Source organism: Spodoptera frugiperda, chromosome 12, assembly GCF_023101765.2.
Source record: "Spodoptera frugiperda isolate SF20-4 chromosome 12, AGI-APGP_CSIRO_Sfru_2.0, whole genome shotgun sequence".
Taxonomy (NCBI): domain Eukaryota; kingdom Metazoa; phylum Arthropoda; class Insecta; order Lepidoptera; family Noctuidae; genus Spodoptera; species Spodoptera frugiperda.
The window spans coordinates 8,902,154-8,918,414 of NC_064223.1; the positions used below are offsets into that span (position 1 = coordinate 8,902,154).

At 35.6% G+C, this 16,261-nt stretch overlaps 1 protein-coding gene across 1 annotated transcript in view; it reads right to left on the reverse strand.

Moving 5' to 3' along the window:
• The window catches only part of LOC118262655 (extracellular sulfatase SULF-1 homolog), a 78,238-nt gene extending 62,022 nt beyond the window's left edge, over nucleotides 1-16,216 (reverse strand). Inside the window, exon 1 of the mRNA XM_035574192.2 lies at nucleotides 16,067-16,216. The gene's annotated coding sequence lies outside the window, so the exon portion shown is untranslated. The remainder of the gene's footprint in view (nucleotides 1-16,066) is intronic.
• Between the last annotated feature and the right edge of the window lie 45 nt (nucleotides 16,217-16,261).

Here is a 16,261-nt window from a genome sequence, read left to right on the forward strand (position 1 = left end):
TTCTACGGTTAGAATTTAAAAACTTTAATCTTTGATACAAGCACGGCCATTGAAATAATGGGAGGTACTCACATGGCGGAGTGCAGCGGTAACATTTCGATTTATTTAACGAGTGATTGCGAAAGGCGTCTACTAAGGTGATAAATGTCGGTTACACTTAACCTTAATCAGAGACAGTAAAGCTTAAGTGCTGTTTAACGAGAAACAATAGACAATTGCATGTTCACAATGCGTTTATTACACATTGTGCCGGACCATAGATGTAATGTGCACACATCAGGGCACGCGACCACCGACGGTGACGATTTTACTATCTGCTAATTATGATAATGTTATTAGGTCTGTTGTGAACTTAGGTCTACTGAAAGCAACGAGGATCTATTATTAGGTAAGTTTCTACAAATTAGGGTGAGTTGACCTGCTAGTGTCGGTACTTTCATCTATAATCGGCTCACTCTCTCTACAAGTATAGTGCTAGATGACTATGATTCCCAATAAGATTTCACATCCACCACCATGATACTAGTAATAATGCGCCATGATATTATCGTACACGGCATCACAACTTTTTGTTCGACCAACCTCAGGAATGCGTTCCGATGTTTATGGCTGATGCCTCTCCTTGAGGATAAGGCGAGGGTAGGAACTATTTATTTGGACCTTATATGGTGAGGAGCCAATATCAGTCAGTCGTCAAACACGTCGCGTCGAGACCGCGAGGCTGTTACGCCAAACATGGCCGCGCTTTCATACTTCAGACGCAAATTATATTTCTTCTCAGAGATTCTAGTACCGTCTGTTATTGCAAAACTGTTTCTTTACCTGTTTTTGTTGCTAATAAGACGTAATTCAGACCACTTTAGTTATAGCAATTACAACAGCAATGTGCCATAATAACTGCTTTTTTATTTAGACTTCTGACTGGCAAGATATTTCTAATCGTTGGCGATTGTTTATTGCCGTCATACATATTTATGTTGGTATTTATAAATACATAAAGCGTAACTAATAATAAAAATGTAAAAAACATGATGACAAAACGTTCTACAATCTATAGCTAATTCCTGTATGTAAGTTGTTAATAACATTGGAACATGAGTGAGATATTTATCAAGTACATTGGTTATCGAGTCGATGAAGCAATTCACAGCTAAAGCTTCATTTATTTAATCTCAGTTCAGGGCACGTAATCATGTTCAGACGTTAACTGCGTTTTAATCGCACATTATTTATAACCGACCGATTAGCTCGATCACTTGGCGGCGAAACTTAATATCTACGCCTTTACCGAACAAGTTATAAATAAACAAAAAAGTGACGTTTATGTCATTATTTAAGTAAGCACATGCGTATCCGTTATTCAGCCTAATACGTGAATTTATGGCGGGTTTTCTTTTCTTGCAACACTGGGAAAAGTAAAAAGGTTGCCTTAGCAATTTCGAGTTCATGATCGAACTATTGCTCGTAGAATACAAATGTAGGGAGCTGGGGTAGGACAAAGCTTGAGAGCAATAAAGTTATGAACATATCGACGTGGAACCCAGGTTTTATAAAGAAATCGTTTGATAAAGTTAGGGTTGAATTTTTCGACGAGTTTATAGAAGAAACCATTATCATTTCTCTCACATTGTAGGTATCAGATTGATATCAATCAAATCGATTTACCGGACGTAATTATTTATGCATGCTCCTCAACACCGTTTCTTTTGACGGAAGCACATATGCACAGCGAACAATTGAACAAGCGCTGGTATTGCAGACACCTTTAGGCTATCCTCAGATAACTTAATTTTAGTTAACATTTTGCCCTTAGGAAACTTTTAATAGTTGCCCTTTTAACCTGTAGATACAAATAGCTCTAGTCTATCTAATCTTAGAACCCATGCATAGCAAATATCTTGAAATTGATCGTAAAATATAGTCAGATCATTAAAATTTGCAATAAAATCCAGTTATCCTTATTATTCTACAAAATTAGTATTAAAAGGTTGGTTGGTTCCAAGAGTAATGTCTTAAAACCACATACATCTGAAGTTTTTTACTAAACTTCCACTAAAGTGGCCATTAATTCGACAAATAACTTCATAAATGTCCTATAAAACTCCCTGGTGGTCCATTAATAAGTTAGGGATCTTTTAAACTGCCTTAACTTTACAAGAAGTCGATTTAAATATTAACGATAAGCCAGCAATGTAAGACTTGAAAGAAAATGTAGTTCTTCAACTAATTGGGTTTGTGCGCCTGTAATGTGGCCAAAGACTGATTAAAAGAGAGTATTATGAAGAGGTTTTATTAGATGAAGATGAGTGTCAATTAGCTAAATTAGGTCTAAGTAAATTTTTGAAAAGTAAATTACTTACAGGAAGTATTTAAAACACCAAGTTTTCAAATACTTAAGATGTCGGCATGCACTCAAACGTTATTTTTCAAGATTATGTCATTGTATTAAATTCATAAGTATTCAACTGAGTCGACCTTTGCGACCTGTAGTTTAATCTGTAAGCGTAATAAGCTGATCAAACCATTACAAAGTTATGTAAGGTTAATTTATGAGGCTTTAACAATTGTGACGGATCGAACTAATAGAACAAACTGAATATGGTAGACCACAAAATGTTTCTTAAGTCCAAAAGAAGAACGATGTAGCGAAGTACGTAAAAAATATGAAGGACACTGCCAAATCCAGGATATTTGATCCTTTAAGTAAAAGCTGTATTGTGTACCTTGAAGGATGGAATATTTCGTCAAAAAGAAACCCCTCAAGGCTCCGGGAGAGTCGAGAGTGCGGGAGGGTGTTGGGAACCCTCCCGGACTTCGGCCATTTAATATCTGCATTGTTGACGCCTCACCAAATATTTGCCTGGGGATTTCTGCCAGTGACACATGGTAAGTTATTGTTGCTTATATACCAAGTTTATACTACATATAAATCGGGATTAAGCACTAATGAACGTTTGCTCCTAAGCTCGATAATTGCACCTAGGCATTGGAAACATGCTGAGAGTTCTAAGAGTGTAAATTGCGGAGCTAGATTCGTAATTCAATGAAATAACTGCCGCGCCAACGTGTTTATGTTAGGAGGAAAGTACTCTATAAATAAGTTCGGTTAATATTGATAGTAAATAACATACGCACATAATTTATGTCATAGAACAGACGTCGATTGTTATATAACTGCAATAAGAATCACGGAACAAGTATGAGTTGTAATACCGCGGATTGGTTTTAAACAATCTTTATTTAATTAATTAAAAAAATTGATTTATCATAATTTTCATAAATAAATCCGTTAAGTCGGTAACATAAATAGAACCAATACAAATATTACAAAAATCAGTACTACAAACAAGAGTCCCTTAAATCACCACCTGCTAAGATGGGGCTTCAGAGCGGACAGTCACTCAGGAGACCACCTGGTGTTCCCATTAAGTCCTGGTTCATCTGGCGATAAATTTGCAAGACATGCTTCTCCTACGGAGCTACGGAGGTACGCCCGGGAATATTACACCGGCTAAAGTTTACGATTACACCCCGGGATTATATTTAGAAGGTTTTTTGCGAGCTTAGCCTACAATTATCCGAGTTTGCACGTCACTACAGATGACAAAGTGGCGTCGTATGTTTTGTCACACCGGCTGTATTGTTTCGCAAAAAAGCTGCAGGCATTTTACTAAATATGCGTAACTACGGTTTTTGTTTACGTTCTGCTTGTTATTTCAAAATGGTGACTAGATTTAACTAATTTAAAACCTAATTACAGTAATTTACAACGGTTCAATCATCAACAAGGTCAATGCGTGTTAAAAGAATATAATTTAATTAACATTTCGCAGAATCCATATTGTTTGGTACGGTATCCTTAACATTTCACAGTCGTCTAGAATTGAGTATCACCGGCACTAATCAAGGCCGAGTCGATGGAGCAAAAAATATTGATTTAGTATCTTATCCTCCTATCTATAGGTCATATAATGAAGTGAAATAAATTCACGTCATGCCTGTTAGATCCGCATTTAACAATGTGCAAAAGGATGCATATATTTAGGTAATGGATAACGTCTTGAAACTGTGCATACAGTTTGTTTCCTACAGTTTTATTGTATAGCATATCAATTATTTAAAAATCATTGATTGACTGTCAATCGATTTTTTTTTCTAGGCTTAATCACACGTTAATTTTTTTATTGGCAACTTACTACAATACAAGTATGGCCCCAAACATCTAGGTACTGATTTAATAATTGATTCCTACCGTTTCTTTTCCTGAGTTGTCCGATGCAGCAAATAAAGGATCAAGAACTAAGTAAAACCCAGTCTCTGCTGTAAAAGTAGAAATAGCAACCACCATACACAATGGTTACCTATTGTAGACGTGTCTGAACTTTAAAAGATTTTCCATGGTTATTGTATGTGAGCACCACCGTACAAAAATGGTTACAAATTTTAAGTTTCGCGAGTAAAAGCTCGGCTTACATAAATATATCTACTTTGTCGTCTCCTCTGGCATTTTTCATGCATTTTACACGATAAAAATGTTTTTTAAGAATACAATAACTCGTGTCGTGGAGCTGCGTGAAGCCCGCGTGGTAAACAGACGTCTCGTCATACGTCTGCATTTTTTTTATGTAGACATAATGTATTTTGTGAAAAAAAAAAATTGTTAAACATTCTATAGCAGAGGCTTAATTCAGCGTAACCACAGATTATAAAAAGCTTGTCCGTAACTTAAAGTACTTAAACAAAAATTAACTAAGTAACTAAGCAGTTGTTTGAAAAACAAACAACAAACAAAATAAAAGTCCCTAGCTACCAAAATGTTGTCGCGAGTTGCCATTCACGCCAACGCCCAGTAGTTTTATTGCCAAACAACGGAGCTCGTGCTACGTTGATAATGAAGTGCTAAAACTTTATTGGCAGGCGGCTCCTGTGTGCTGCACAGTAGTCGATACAAACATATGTACAATTATGATGAACGATAGTCACGGTTCATATGGAGGCAGTAGGCCGGGTACCGAGATCCAATTAAACGCTGGTTTGTACAAGTTGCGGCTTCAAATAGCCGCTGGATTAAGATAAGACCCACGGCGGAGCGTGGTAATCGAGTAATTGGTTTGTTAGGTTTGATGATTATCTATAATAATAATATTCGTACGTGTTAACGCGCAAAATGGAATGTAATTTTCTCCGAGGCCTGCGTCCGTGGGATTATTCAGAATCGGAATTTAAATGTTCGTCAGCGCCTCTATGCCAAGTTGGAACGAATCAGAAATGTTTAACATATTTCGTTTATATTGCAGGTTAGTGTGTCTTGAGAATGTTGTTCAGCTTACGGCTCATTACTTATACAGAGTGGGTTTATTATAATTCATTTATTATTAAATTAAACTGCCGCGTTGGTCGATCACGACTTGGGACTGCCGGGGCAAGGGGTCTCGGATTCGATTCCTGTGTCAGGTAAAGTATTACAGGGCATTTTACAGGTTTTTAAAAATTTCTCAGTAGTAGTAGTACGGAGTCTGGAATTGTGCCCAGTACATGGCAATAGGCTCACCCCCTATGACATGGGACTTACAACACGAATTGTGAAAATGGGTTTACTTCCCTCATAAAAAGGTTAGTCTGATCGTGCAAACCAGCAAACTGTCTACTACCAATAAAATCGAAACTGCATGCAATCAGACGAATATTATAATTAAAAGCATATTTTGTGGTATACATGTATTAGTTATAGCTGTAGTGACCCTACGATCGGTTTCCGTGAGGGTCGTTCCGTGGAACTACAACGATTTTCCATTACGCCAGCCCGCGATCCATCGCTGTCCGATAAGTGGCGACCGCTCCAAGGGATAAGCCCTAGGTAGCTACTATTGATGGCTACGTACCTAGACTCTATCTTTTATAAATGAACTAAAAATTGGTAGAACACAAAGGCCACACGTAAAGCTGTAGGTACGATAAAAGCTGTGGCTTAAAGAAAAGTGAACGATAATGTCATTGTAATAAGTTATGAATTAGTGTGGTAAGAAAGTTCTTAGTCTGTCTATTTAGGTGATTAGGTACATTTCATAGGATTGTACAAAAACGATTAAGTAGGTGACACAAATTTAATCAATTGTTTGGAGATTTAGATAGTTCCATGTATCGAGTCAGGATCCGTCATTTGTTTTTTGTAATTACTGAAGAGCTAAGGGTGACAGATTTACACTTTCTATCTGGGGAAGCTGGTTGTGTCTTCACGAAGGATTGAGAAACATGTAGCCGTGTTTAGAAACGTGTACCTATTGTGTATGATGCAAGATACAGGTTTATGGCCAATACCTAATTATGAAACCGATGTTTTGATCTATCCAATGAAGAAATTGAATTTTAAAAAGCAGAGAGCCAATTAAAGTATGACAGACTTGTCTCAAAATAGATCTAGATTGAATAGATTTATTAGACAACTTTCGTACACGCGAAATCTCCATAAACATTTTAATATAAGAAATTTTATCTAAACAACTTTTTTAAATTCTTGTCGATACCTAGTCCAACTTTTTTTAGGAATTTTACTTAGATGAATAGAGGTTGAATAGCTCATAAAATATGTATATTAATATTATGAAAATATTTTAAAAATCTTGTTTACTTAGCTAATAATTCTTACCTTTAGCTAGAATAAATTACTTAAATTCATTTCAAAATTATAAGTTTTAAGCTTAATAGCAAGGGTTGCTTTAGTTTTAAAAATGAGTAACTTACTAGCTTTATTTAAACTTTTCAACTATTATTTAGTATAAAACCCTTTAACGTAGCATTTACAAATGGTCCAGTCTAATGCAAATATTACAACAAGAATTTGTTCATAGAAAACTAAGTAATGTGCTCCGTACTGAAAGAGAGACATTGACTTCTGTAATACGTAAAGCGTAACGTAAATCGAATACTTTTTAACAAACAACCACGAACCTGAAATAGCTTCGGAACACCGCGGCTCTACAAACAGACCACCCATTTCAATCGGAATTAATACAAAATCCCCCGGGGAACATCCCGCTCCCAGTCTAAATAAATCCAATCCAAATGGCTGCGATAGTCGGAATTAATTAATTATTCAAGCGCGCCGATGTGCCTTATTTGGCACTACGTTCCCTACACCGCGCCATGTTTGTCACCCTCTCCTATGACGCTTCGCAAAAACTATCCGCCATTCCATCCGCGTAAGGCTACCTACTATTCCAGAGAGCAACGTAAAAGTTCCCACAAAAAATCAAATAAAAAGTTGATTAAATCGTTGTCATGTCGACTAATAAATCGATGGAACGGACTCGTTAAACTCCGAATGGCGACCATTAAATATGACTGAAACAAAATCAGAACCGACCGCTTTCTATGTTGTTATTGAGTAGGTATAATAAACTGCATTCCAAGTTTGATACCCGTCATAATATTTGGCGCCGCCAATTGATTAACATAGTAATTAACGGTGGGGTTTATTAGGATGCAAAAATTGCCAAACACATTAAAGACTGATGATAGCAACAACCTTAAAAGAACCTGTCACAGACTACCTAGAAAAAACATAAATCCAGTTATTGCACATTCCTTGCCTAGATAGTTATACTATGATAATACGCAGGTAGCCTAACTGTATGTCAAAAACATGCTAAGTGCTAACATTTTTTGTCAGCATTCTTAAGTTAAATTTATGACCAAATTAATTTAATTTAGTCAATGTGTCACATAACTAAAAATACGACAAATAAAAATTAAATTAATGCAGATTGTATGCATTTGGAATTTGGTTACATGATCAATCAACATTTAAAACAAAAATAAGTCTGTTAACATTAAAAAAATAAAATTGAAATTGTGTAAATAATTTAAAGTTGTACTTTAAATTATTTAAAACAAGCTTCTGCCAGAGGCATAGCTTTCCCGTAGAATAAAAAGTATCCTATCACCCAAGTCAGCTCATACCCTGTCTGTATAGACCCACATTGAAAATATGAGGCATTATTGTACAGTGACTGTCTGTATACCAAATTTCATCAAAATCTGGTTCAGTAGTTTCAGCGTGATTAGCGAACAAACATCCACACATTCAAATATCCAAACAAACAAACTTTCACATTTATATTATTATTATAGTAGTAGTCGTTTCTTTTGTTTTAAATCTCGCATATAGACACTTCGTGCCAGTAAACTTTCAGTTATTAATAAAAAATATATTTTCATCAAAACCTGCATGGTTGATTACTTCACTATCATCACCATCACCTAAACTGACTACAGAAACCTTTACATTCTACTGAACTTTTGATATACCTACGAAACAAACGGGCATGCATTGAAATGAATAAACCGCGGTGATATTTCAGTGAACCGTATCAAGTCCTTGGCAGGCACAGTAACATTGAACCCTGGGTTATCGGTCCGCGGCGACATGGCGATTGGCGCCACTACTTCTACTCTAAACACAATGTGACCCGCCACCCGCCCCGCCTGACCACTGACCATTTTGTTCACAGTAATACAATGACACTCAAAGTATTCCCTAATGTAGCTAAGTTATTTTTTCATACTTACTTAACAGTATTTTATAAGGATTATAAGAAAATTCTATGTAAAAACACATCAGGTATCCATAGACGTAGGTAAATGCAAAAACATTGGTACACTAATTTAGTCGTGAGTCTTAATATTTGGTTAGTACCTACATACTTAGATATAACATTAGCCTTTAAAGGACAAACTGAAAAGTTTCACTTTCGAAAGTCCCATGTGAAGTGTACCACTCATAATGAAAGGACATTGACGCTAAGGTGTAAAGTGCGCACCAATTATTCTTGCATAAAGGTTCACACAAAAGCGAACGAGTAACAACCCAGTAACACAAGTAAGTTAGCGGGCTGCCGTGCACCGACAACAGTACAACACCAGTTTAATGGGTGAATGGGAGAATGTCAGTCATTCATAACTCTCAGCATTCCTTTGTTAGTCGCCGCAAGCAGTGCGATAAAAAAAGGGTTGGCGCCCTTACCGACGCGGGTACAAGAAGAAACACCATATTGTGTTCGCTACAGATTGCTTGCCAGATTATTCACTGAATACTTCTAAGAAATTCCCAACCACTTGATGGTTATTTTTGTACACAATTAAGTGTTTACTGGAAAGCGTTATCGTTATAAGTATCTAGTTATCGATCAATTAATGAGTTTGTTGAAAGCAGTTTTAAAATAGTTCAGTGCCTGCCAATATTTGTTTTATGCTCATCACTTTCATGTATCAAATACTGGTTTCATGTAGCATGTAGGTATCTAGTTTAATAACCATTGCGGAACAGTTATCCACACAACCGTTATATCGTCCCTAAAATACTGCTCCACTTTAGAGGATATGAAAAAAGTGTAATATACACCAACAAACAGTTGGAATACGCTTTTGTCTCAGGAATTCATGAATAGGATCTTCATAAATAAGTAATAAAATGTCGGAAAATATTCTCTTGCATTATGACGATGTTCGGGCTGTGTGTTAATATTTGTGGCGATGCGCGCGAATGAAATCAACTGCGAATCATATTTTATTCATTACGGAACGATCTTCTTTCGCTTTGTTTTGTTTTTGTTTTCATTACGAGTGTAAATAACTGAAAATAACAGGAAAATATTTGGAAAAAAATATACAAAAAGTTTGAAAGTTTGAGGTGTGAAACTTACACAAGTGGCAAACGAAAACAGAATACAAGAGTCTGATCAAGATAACAAGAAGTGCTACTGATAAAGTTTTCTCCGACATGAATATTCACAGATATCTACATGAATGGGTGCCTTGAGAGATCCAAGATCAGAGCATCAGATAAGCCAGAGAAATCCCATAAACGGACGCCAGTCGTGCTACTGTTGCCATCCATAGACAAGATAAGACGTGTGTACATAGATAAGGGACCCTTGCAATAGACAAACACGCTTGGGACATCTTCGGGTTCGAGTAGATTTTAGTTTGAAACAGAACTATGTTGTCGTAGTATATCGATCAGGTTCACGATAAAAATATCCTTAGATAACTTGGAAGGTCCAATCTGTATAATGACGTTCAAATCCATATTGAAGATATATCTAATATTATATAAAATTTCCATGTCACAATGTTAGTTACCGTACTCCTCCGAAATGGCTTTACCGATTTTTACCAAATTTTATATGCGTATTCAGTAGGTCTGAGAATCGGCTACTATGTATTTGCCAAACCCCTAAGTGATAAGAGTTGTCAATAATAATACTTCCATAACAAAGAAAGAAAGAAATTTATCTAACCTACACCCGCGATCTTTATATTTGACGACATGTACCTAATAAATGAAGAACCAATATATTATTTGAAATAGTTTCTATGATAAAATATCACTTCCTCATACCAGAGCAAGTCGTAATTAATTAATTACGTTGTTCCTCTTTATTAGCTGCGTTCAACTTCAGGTAGCTCCTCAAACGGTTCGGCTAAAAAACAACGAACAAAAACTAATAGGTGCTCACTACACAGTATAAATATGGTATCAAGCTACCAGCTAGAAGTGGTTTGTTATAAAAACTAATAATTTACTCAATATTTATTAACACTTCTAAGGTAAACAGAATTTAAAAAAGAAATGAGTCCTATATTTTTTATTAATTTAAAATAAAAATTCTATCCGTTTTTTTCTGTTATGACCAACTAAAGACCTAGTGTTGCTAAGTTCTCAATTCGCTAAACTAGGGACGACGCAAACACTAAACTAGTTCTAATTTATTGAAACGAATGGTCCTCATAGACGCATGTTGTAAACTTATACAAATTACTGTATGACGCATTGCCGGTAACTGCACTTAACAATCGGTCATTCTGTTACTCAATGCACTTTTGTGTAGAATACATCTTTGTGTTCCCGCGAGGTTATAGAAACAAAGTGGGATGTTGTAAAGGTAAATTGTTCTGCGTATAATCACACAAAGTCATCGGCTTTTAACAAAAAAAGGTGCGGTAGCGGCGTCTTTCTGTCTGCTAAAACGTCATAACCGCTAGCCTAGATAAAAAAGAGTGTTGACTGATAAGCGAGGGCCTAGACAAGGCATTAACCGAAAGTAAACATTGTATTGACAAGGTCTTCCGTTACGCCAAGGATTTAAATTCTTTACTTGCGGCAGGATTGCAGTTAAAGGCTTATTTCAAAGGTCCTAAGTGAGGTTCACCTATCAATAAGTAATTATTAAATTTTTATTGTTAACTAAATGGATATAAAACAATCAGTGGAAAATATTACCCACAAAAACACCTCTGTGAGAAAATTGGTGTTGTTAGGTTAGGCGTTCACTTAGATACCTGTCCATATTTATTGGAGTAGAATAGACCTATTTGGTTTCATATTGTAAGGCTAACCTTGACGAGGATCTAGATAGTATATGATAGCTGAATATAGCAGTCAAGTATTGTTAGCAGACAGGCTATGCTGACGCAATTTGGTACCGGGAAAGAAAGGAAAATGGCGTTGCAAACAAACGACAGACTTCCTGAAGCTATTTAATCCAGGAAAGAGTGTTGTCGATATAAAACCCCAAGTTCTCAATGTCACGCGATAACAAAATTGGAGTGTGTTTTATTTAAACCCAAATGCCATCGCCTTTTTAGGTTATTCACGACATGATTCAACAAAATCAAAAGCGCCCGCTATGTGTCCGTTAATCTTACGATAAAAACTACAGTCTACAAGTAATTATTTATGGTTTAGACTTCGGATGGCGCCAAACGTCTCGACTTGGCCATTGACTTTACGCATCGCAAAAAGATTACTTACTTTTAGTCCATTAAATATGAAATTATTGTATAGTGTATTAAAAATTATAGAGATAGAAGCAGCAATATTGGGGACCTACTTAAAATAAGTCATTCAATTACTCAAAATGATACAGCTAACGAAAATAAGATATTGAATTCTGTAGACGTCTCCGTCAAAATGTAGGTATTAAGTAGGTTTTGTCTGAAGTTATTCACAGAACTACTGAATGAGGTTTCTTAGTCCATTGAATATGTACCAAGATACCTACGCACGCATTAGATACAGAAAGCACTTCTTAGTTCTAGATAGCGGTTAGTAATTGCAGTCAGGGACACATCAGGGGCTTGTCCTGCCTTATCTAAGTAAAGTTGATATGATAACGAACCAATTAGCGAATGACAGACATATTTTTTCTCCGAAATCCTTTTTGTGTGTTGAAGTAAGTATGTAAAAAACGTTATCCGCCCCGGCTTATCTTTGAAGACATAAATTATAAAATAATTACGAAAATGTCGTCAAATTACTCACCGTTAGTTAACATTCTGATTAAACCTTATCACGACACTGGAAATGTTTCAAAGAAAATATTTTAGTAAGTGCAAACAAATGCACAAAACGATAGATTGGGAATCAGCGAATAATAATTTGGTATTCTGATCTTTAGACGTATAGTTATGTTATGGATCATTTAACAATTGAACTTAATTCAGCCAAATCACAGACACTATGGAATCGTTAACTAAAGTCCTTAATCTACATATATACGGACCTGCCTAAACCAGGAACATGTTAATCCACACATTGCGCCTATAAATGTAAATAACAAACGATCTGTGACAGTGTAACGAGCCCTCAAGTGCCATTTGCATTTGCTAATCGTGCGTGAGTTACAACGCATGCTCAGGCGATAACGTTCACTAATCCGGTTCATACGATTATCTGATCCCACAATATAGGTCTACAGCCTCCAGCCTCACTCTCGTACACAATAAAATTATTCTTATCTCGTCTGTTCAGTGTACCAGGCAAAATTCCAGGTAGGTAAAAACGTTTAGGATAAACAGTCTGCCATGTTGAAATATGTATAGAAAAGTAATTTAAATATTGAATTTAGAACGTTGTTTTTTCCTTAGCATCTGGCACAAAGGTTATTTGCCAGTGTTATGCTAATATCATACACCAATAAAGGAATTGCACACTATAAATATCTTAACAAATAAGTATCGTCGGTGTGTCAAGTTCATGCCAATGAATCCCATTAGGAAAGGTAAGTACTACACAATGTAGGCCACTCTGAGCTCTACTGACAAACGCATCTCGAATTGACCTACGACCGTGACAATCTAAAATTATTTCAACGTAAACTGGGTCAAAATGGGCATAAATTTATTCAGTTTGATATTATCTAATGGGTCGATGTACCAGGGTCGCAGAGGAGCGCGCCGGTGGACCGTGGACGCCTATTGTCATTCAATCGGGCCATTGTGAGTTCTTTGTCGGCTACGGCCGGAGCCCAGCCTCGGCCATTTGACATGGGGGATGCGGGACTTGAAATATGTTAAAATATTTGGTATGTAGCCCCACTGTTAATGAATTCCAGATCGAAATGCAATTCAAATGCATATGAATTAAAATTAATGGAACGAATAGCCTGTTTTATTCACTGACTTTTGATTTTATATTGTAGTAAGTAACCAAACCTGTTCTGATAATTAACGAACCGTAATTGCCTAAATCTAGATTGTAGTCATTGTAAAATCTACAGAATACTTACATATTTTTCAGTACAAATTCGAAAATAAGTTAGTTGATTTAACCGAACACCAAACATCTAGAAATAACTATTGAAAACAGGTCAAATTATAACTACACACCAACAATATACACAGATAAATAAATCGGATAAACAATTGATAATATAATCCGCGGCCAATGTGCGTTTGCTTCTAAGAAACTCGTTCGGCTAAAACTAACAAGAATATTTCGATACCGCATGACATTATTGTAAAGTGGCGTGTCTTCCTACATAAACCGTGGATGTTGATATTGAGATGCATGTAACATAACACATTAAACGCACATTATCTGCAATTAGCGGCAACCGCTTTTAAACTCGTCCACACACCGTGAGAACGACGAAAAAACTTGCGTAGCGCATCTTGACACGACAGCACAACACTAGCACACGATAATGTAATGTATGAGAATACGTTATTTATGTCTTTATTTCATACGATCTGCAATTGCACACGACAACGTTTACTTATGTTGTCAATACGTAAAATATATCAGCACAAAACAATCGTGCAAAAACAGTAATTAAAATCAAAATGTAATTATGGAACGAAACTTTTATTGTCCGTGCATTTTAAAAAATGACCTATCCTGCTCTTAAATCTGCGTTCAAACCAGTGAATCATGTTTATTCATGAATTATGTGTACTGAGAATTACATCTCTTTTTATACTTCGTTAGTTACAGTTGCAAGACAAAAATAAGAAAACGATACTTCCTTCCAGAGCGGATTCAAGGAAAACCTGAAATCTGTTCGATGATTCACTTTAAAATTGGCGTTTATTCCTATCCTAATGTGTTCTTAATACTATGTATTAATAATTTTGAGTCTATCCAAGAATGAGAAACGTGATTAAGAATGATGAGTTGTTCACTAAATAGGGATACGATACCACCTATTAGATGCCTAAAATAAAAAATTAAGGGAGAAATTTTAGCCTTGTAGGTAAGCGTAAGATACACGTTTCAGACTAATCGTATCTTGTTTATATACTTTTTATTTAAAAATAATAACTTATTGCGTGTTAACAGGCCTCTCGTAGTAACAATTCCTCCCTGACATATTTATTAGACTTGAACAATGGCCGATATATTTTTATTAACGAAACAATAAGAGATATTTGCGACTTCATTAGAAAGTACCTATTTATCAGAACATTTTTGCTTTAGTTATAATAATGATGTATCACGATACGCTCCAAATATTTAATGAAAAATAAATTCAATACGCGCAATTCAATTCTGGCAAATATTTCGTTACAAAATAAATAGGTACTTAATCTAAATAATGCAAATTAGATACTGTTATTCATTCAGAGATTTAAAAAATCACAAAAGAATATAAAATTTAATTAGGTACCTAGATATATCCAGTAAACCATACGTGAATCCACGTGTAATCAAAAAAACTTCATATTCATAATTAATGAAAAATAATTTTGATATCCGAATTACATCTATCGTATCTAAGCCTGTAGCCAAATACCATTTAACACTTGTCTATAAAGAAAGTAGAAACCTAAATTATATGGGATCGACGTAAAATTTGACACTTCTCAGTGTCATCCCCATACAATGACCTTTCTACTCTCTCTGTAACCTTAAAGTAGTAATCTGTGGCTACAGGCTCTGAACACCTATGACACGTATCGGAAACCTGGCATGGTATCTGACGAACAGGATGGGATAAGGTTCACGTTGCATTACCGTCTCGATAACCATCGACGCTCCAAGCAATCTGCAGTATGTCCCTATTAAGTGATCATACTGATCAGATTCTCTAACATTATCATACAAAATAGTCTTTGAATTTTGATAACACATTTGGTTTGTTTTCTCTTAACCTTTACCAAAGAAAGTCCTTTTTAAAATAAGAATATCCTTTTTCCTTAATAGCAAATTTAATTATATAAAATAGGTATGCAGAAGGAGGTATGTATAGAAGTATTAAGTAGGTATAAGGTACCAAAGTAACACCGGTACATAAACTATATAAGTAGACGCAATAACGAGTGTTGTAAACAAAGATGACTAATCAACAAAATTAATTACTTACCTACCCGACAAAACTACGGAACTGCCAACTAATAATAAAGCCGTGCAGTCATTCACATCACAATTGTAGTCTTTTGCTATGAAGTAGAACGCCTTGATTCTCTTCTATTTGTTTAATCAAAATGTTTTATGCATTTCACCCAGTGACACTAACGAAAACGTGTATTTTTTCGTCGTGTTTTGTATACATATATTTACAATCCTTTTAAAAATATCTACAATGCACTCAGATAATCAAGTTTACTGCACAATATCTCGAAACCTAGCAACCAATCTTCGAATGCAAATACCTTTTATAAAACAGGAGACGTGAATTAATAAAGAGATCGTGTTATTTTTACAAACAAAAATAAAAGCAATGAGGCATCTCACATCCTTTCCAAATATGAATGAATAAAAGTTTGAAAGTTTAAAAATACTCACCGTTATTAAAGGTGCAACAGGATCTTCCTGGCATGCACTCGATACCGATGCTTTCCACAAAACTGAAGACACGATCTTATTCCTATCAAAACTGGTCTGGAGAACTAAATTAATTGTAAGCGAGCAGCTCGCTACAAAGCCGCTAAATACACTGATACAATATTTACAGTTTTAGCTAACAACCACAGGTGGTTT